The following is a 6,000-nucleotide window of genomic DNA, read 5'->3' as shown; positions in this document are numbered from 1 at the left end:
CAGGTGGTCGACCGGACTTGGCCAAGCACCTTGTCCACATCCTCGGGCCTCACTAACTGAAACTCATCCAATAAAACTGAACCGGACGGCGCTCTGAACACCTCTACTAGTGGAGCTGCATTAAGTGTGGTGTCCAATTCATGGCGAATCTGAGCGACTTTATCTTCAAAGTGCCGTGCAAATTTGTCACAGCGTGCTACCGAGGGTTCCACCATCTCTCACCCTGGCCCAGAGTGTAACAGGCCGCGAACCACCCGGAAAAGCTCCGCAGGACGACACTGAGAAGACGCAATGCTGGTGGAAAAGAACTGCCTCTTTGCCACCCTCACCGCCACAGAGTAGGCTCGATAGTGAGCTCTAACCCGTGTTCGATCAGACCCAGCACGAGTCTTCCTCCACCTGCGTTCTAGCCGTCTCCCCTCTTGCTTCATCGCCCTCAGCTCAGGTGTATACCAAGGAGCTGACCGGGCTCTGCTCAGAGGGAGAGGATGCTTGGGCGCGATCGTGTCAACCGCCCGAGTCATCTCTGCATTCCACAGAGCGACCTGGGCTTCGACAGGAGCACTGGCCATATCAGCAGGAAAATCCCCCAGAGCCCCCTGGAATCCATCGGAGTCCACTAGCCTCCGGGGGTGGACCATTTTAATAGGCCCCACACCCTTGCAGAGGGGAAAGGCCGCCGAGAGTCTAAACCTCAGTAGGAAGTGATCTGACCATGACAAGGGGGTAGATGTTAGTTCCCCCACTTCCAGATCACCATCCTCCTGCCCAGTCGAGAAAACCAGATCAAGCGTGTGTCCCTTTGTGTGTGTTGGGCCGATGACATGTTGAGACAGCCCCATGGTTGTCATGGCAGCCATGAAGTCCTGAGCCGCTCCAGAGACAGCAGCCTCGGCATGGAAGTTGAGATCCCCCAGAACCACCATCCTGGGGGTTCTCAACACCAAGTCTGAGACAACCTCCGTCAGCTCAGGCAGGGAGACTGTGGGGCAGCGGGGTGGACGGTACACCAGCAGAATCCCTAATCTGTCTCGAGTACCCAACACACAGTACAGACACTCAAGATCAGCACTCGACTGAACAGGAAGCCTAGAGAGGGAGATTGTATTCCTATAGACCACGGCAACCCCCCCTCCCCGGCCCTCGAGTCTGTGCTGGTGCTGCACCGAGTACCCAGGAGGGCAGAGCTGGGTGAGAGCAACCCCTCCCAGTTCCCCCACCCAGGTCTCAGTGATGCATACCAGGTCAGCCCCCTCATCCACAATCAGATCATGGATGAGAGAGATTTTGTTTTGGACTGACCTGGCATTCAGCAGCAGCACCCCCAGACCCGAGAGCAAGCTGATAAGGCCGCCAGGAACCATCTGGTTGGGGGAAGGACTAGAAGAGGGGATAGCTGTAAGGAATCTGTCCCCTCTTCTCCTCATCTGGCCTGTTCCTCCCCCAGCACCATACCTCCCCCTACCCGTGACCACAGTTATGCAGGCACCCCCATATTCCCCAGAGCTCCCCAGGCACATATTAAAAATTATTTAAAAATTGATTAAAAGTTTTTTGAGAAATTGCTGTTGGTTGCTGGTCGGCTAGTGTTCTCCAAAACAGGGTGGCTCCTCTGTGCGACGCAAAGTGCGGCGCCAGCGCCGAGGCGCTGCCTCTGGCCGGCTGGAGCTTTACCTGTAAGCAAGGCGGGGCACTAGTCAGCAGATGTTCAGCAGCTGGGGGAAAGAGACTGCAGAGCCCAGGCTCCTGCAGCCCCAAGGTCTTCTCTCCCCACTGCAAGCAGCAAGCACACCCCACCTTCCCCTGGCCGGCTGGAGCTTTACCTGTAAGCAAGGTGGGGCACTAGTCAGCAGATGTTCAGCAGCTGGGGGAAAGAGACTGCAGAGCCCAGGCTCCTGCAGCCCCAAGGTCTTCTCTCCCCACTGCAAGCAGCAAGCACACAATGTGCCCCAACCTTTCGTTGTATTCAATGCCGTCTTTCAAAGTCATGTCTCGTGACCATGGTCTTTGCTTCCTGATTAGGACGTGAGGGCTTTTCTAGGGGAGGGAGAGCTGGCACAATGCGACGAGGGGGAGGGGGAGGGGGAGGGAGGGCGGTGAAAGAGGGGACAGAGGCTTAATTTTTTTAAAAAACCGCTTATCTTTCGGGGCGCACGTGGCCCCTTTAAGACGCTGCAGGGCTTCCCTCGTCCCTATGCGTTGCCCCGCCTCCCTGCCGGCTTATCCCGGCAGGTCTAGCTCAGAGTCACCGGAAGAAGGAGGTTTACTTCAGAGCCGGTATGAGCATAATGAAGAACGTTCTAAAGAAGAGTGTGCCCGGGTAAAACGATAGAAGAAAAGGTATTTCGATTGACTGGGCTCAAGTTGCATTTTGTAACGTAGCAAGGGAGGACGCAACAATGCATTTAAACAACGGTGTAATGAATAGTGTAGATCCTGCCCATTACAGATGCCACCCGCATTAGCCTTACCCGATTACTGGAAGCCATATCATATCGCCTGTATCTTCATGGAGACCGGTAGGCTATTATTCTAAAGTCTTAGATCCTGTAGCTAAAGGTTGGCCTGCATGCTTGAGAGCTGTCGCTACCACCGCCCTCCTCGTCCAGGAAGCGGACAAGCTGACCATGGGAGGAGAGATGGAAGTTCTTGTGCCACATGGAGTGCCCCAGATCCTAGGATCAGGAGGAGGAGATATCTCAACCCTGCATGGCAGTCAAGGTATGAAATTGGATTATTGTTAACTGAACGATTGACTTTCAAGGCCATTGCCTCTTTAAATCCTGCAACATTGCTACCTGAAGGAACCTCAGAGGAGGGCCCCGAGCATGACTGTTTAGAGACTTTAAGTCTGGAATCCAAACCTGGACCTGATTTAAATGATATTCCCCTTGAGCACCCTGATGTGACTTATTTTGTTGACGGCTCTAGTTTTGTAACTGAAGGGAAAAGACACACAGGAGCAGCTGTGGTAACCAGTGAAGAAACCATATGGCTAGGGTGACCATATGAAAAGGAGGACAGGGCTCCTGTATCTTTAATAGTAACGTAGAAAAGGGAATTGCAACAGGTGTCAATTGAAGTGGGTGAAATTCCCCCTTCATCACAAAAGTTAAAGCTACACTAGCTATAGTAGAGTGGCCAGATACAAAAGAGGGCAGGGCTTCTGCAGCTTTAACTGTGTTGATGAAGAGAGAATTTCACCCTCTTCAATTGACACCGGCTGAAATTCCTTTTTCTACATTACAGTTAAAGATACAGGAGCCCTGTCCTCCTTTTCATATGGTCACCCTACATATGGCAGGAGAGATTACCTCCACATTTCTCTGCACAAGCCGCTGAATTGATTGCTTTAACGTGAGCCCTCGAGTTTGGAACAGGTAAACGCCTAAATGTATATACAGACTCTCGTTATGCTTTCTCTGTATTATATGTACATGGTGCCTTATGGAAAGAAAGAGGTTTCATCACTGCCAATGGACAGCCTGTCGTGCACTGAGGTCTCATCAATGACCTATTACAAGCCCTGATGCTTCCCCTTGAAGTGGCTATGATGCATGTGCGAGCCCATGGACGTGCGCCTGGAGAAGAATTGAGAAAAGGAAAACAGAAAGCAGACCCAGCTGCTAAACAGGCTGCCCTGCAAGGAGAAGCAGGAATTTTCCTAATCCATCCCACCAAGCTGCCACCACCCGTGAACGAGTACACAGAGAGACTATAGCTCGAGAAGCCAAAGCCCAGAAGAATGAGAGTGGTTGGTGGATAACCCCCAAAGGACTTGCAGTGCTGCCTCGATTGATCATGAGAAAAATCCTACAAGATCTTCATCAGAACCTGGGACATCCTGGAGCCAGCAGCATGGTGGAACACCTGCAAAGAACAACCATTGGAAAAGGGATGCACCAAGAAGCCCAAAGAATAGCTGCAACCTGCACCATCTGTCAGAAGATCAACATTCCCAGACGACCCCCTCCAGCGATGGGAGGAAACCGTGGGCACACTACCCATTTCAGCGTCTACAAGTAGACTTCGCCGAAATGCCTCCTGCCAAAGAGTTTAAGTATTTGTTAGTTTTTGTTGATCAGCTCATGGGTTGGATAGAGGCCTTTCCTTGTCAGAATAACCAGGTTAAATCTGTAGTTCAAAAGTTAATGTCAGAAATTGTAACTTGCTTTTCCTTACCTGAAGTCATAGAAATCAGATCAAGGAAGCCATTTTACTTCTAAGATAGTGCAGGGAGTAGCTAAAAGAGCTAGGGATAGATTGGAAGCTCCACACTCCTTGGAGGCCACAGGCCTCAGGACAAGTGAAAAGAATGAATAGGTCCTTGAAAGAAACACTTAAGAAAAACCAGCTAGAAACCTCTCAAAATTGGGTAGATGCCTTGCCCCTAGCCTTAACAAAGCTTAGGAGAATGCCTCGCAAGGGTTTAAAGATATCACCTTTTGAATTGATGTTTGGGTTTCCACCGCGTGTGCTGACTGGGATAAGGGAAGAAGTTAAGTGGGAAATGGGAGACCAGATGTTATTTGATCATGTAACTGCCCATCAGTCTGTTTTAACACAGCTCCACAAGTACGCCGCACCCTTCCAGCGATTGCCACTTGATGCCCCGATCCATCGCTTCCAGACTGGAGATGAAGTGTTGTTGAAAAGGTGGAACCCAGATTCTGACGGCGTATGGTGGGAAGGACCTTATTCAGTAGGACTTGTAAGCCATTCAGCAGTTAAGTTAATTGGACTAAATAAATGGACTCATTGTTCTAGAATTAAAGCCTACAGGCCACCCCTGCCTCCTTCGAGCCTCGCATGCTCGAGGGACACGGGCAACCTTGAGGACAGCAACCCTCCCTCTCTGAACTCACCGGAAGCAGCTCAGAGCATAGGACAAGAATCCAACAAGGATCAAGACAAGTACTTGTATACCTCTTGGAGGCACCAAAGTTAAAATTGTGAAAAATTAGTAGATGGGTGGGCCTCCAAAGTGTGCACTATCATACAGCAGCTGAACCAGTCATTCAAAATTTTGTAAACCCACTGCCCCAAGGAGAACTGAACAACACTGTTGTGTGGACACAAGGAAAAGGGCCTCAGAAAAACCCCTACATCTTTCAGAGGTTAGGGACTGTAGAGCCCAAAATCTACTGGCCTTTGTGGTATAGGCGGCATCCAGAGAATTATCGGCCTCGGCCCTAAATTAAAAAATAAGCATGTAACCACTTTAAAAGTAAAGAGTCTCAATTAGATACTCCCATTTGTGTACACCACGATCGGCACCGATCAAAGTGTGCCAATTCCACGATAGGCCATGTCTACTTTTAAAAGATTCAGAAGCATGACCTTGGTCCTGCTTGAATGCTTGATCCTAATCCAGATGGGACAAGGAAACTGGTTCAAAACACATGCTGAATATATGTTTAACCAACATAGACAAGATGCAATTTTGTTTTATGAACATCCCCTTACTGTAAGAGACTTTACCATGATACCTTGTTTAATTACTGATCCTGACATGGTTGTAGGAGCTCTGCAAGCCACGCTAGGGAATAAAGGAGCAGGTACTCTTTTTACTAAAGTAAGTAGCAGTGAATTCAGAGCAAACCCACACCGAAAGTTTAAAACCAATAAGTACACCAAAGGAATGTGTTTTTGTTGTTCACACTCAGGAAGTTAGAATAACAAGACCAAAGATTGGGGAAAGTGGAAGCCATTCTATGAATGATTAAAGAATTATTCCTATTGTTCTGATAAATTTTGGTTGTGGGTACAGAGAAATACTTCCATGTCTATTAACTCCCCTAATCAAACAACCTTTTCTGATATATATCCTGAATACCCAATGTTTCAGGCGAAATATTCAGGAAAAGGAGGAAGTATTTGCTCTGGATGGTAAGCCAGAGACCCCAATTTATGGTTCTTTTATAAAGAATGGGCCACCCTGGAAACTACCAATGTGTGGGCGTTGGGTATCTGACCATGCCAGTGCAAGTGGCAAAACTT

The sequence above is a fragment of the Elgaria multicarinata genome, chromosome 16 (assembly GCF_023053635.1).
Source record: "Elgaria multicarinata webbii isolate HBS135686 ecotype San Diego chromosome 16, rElgMul1.1.pri, whole genome shotgun sequence".
NCBI lineage: Eukaryota > Metazoa > Chordata > Lepidosauria > Squamata > Anguidae > Elgaria > Elgaria multicarinata.
This window is presented reverse-complemented; position numbering follows the sequence as displayed.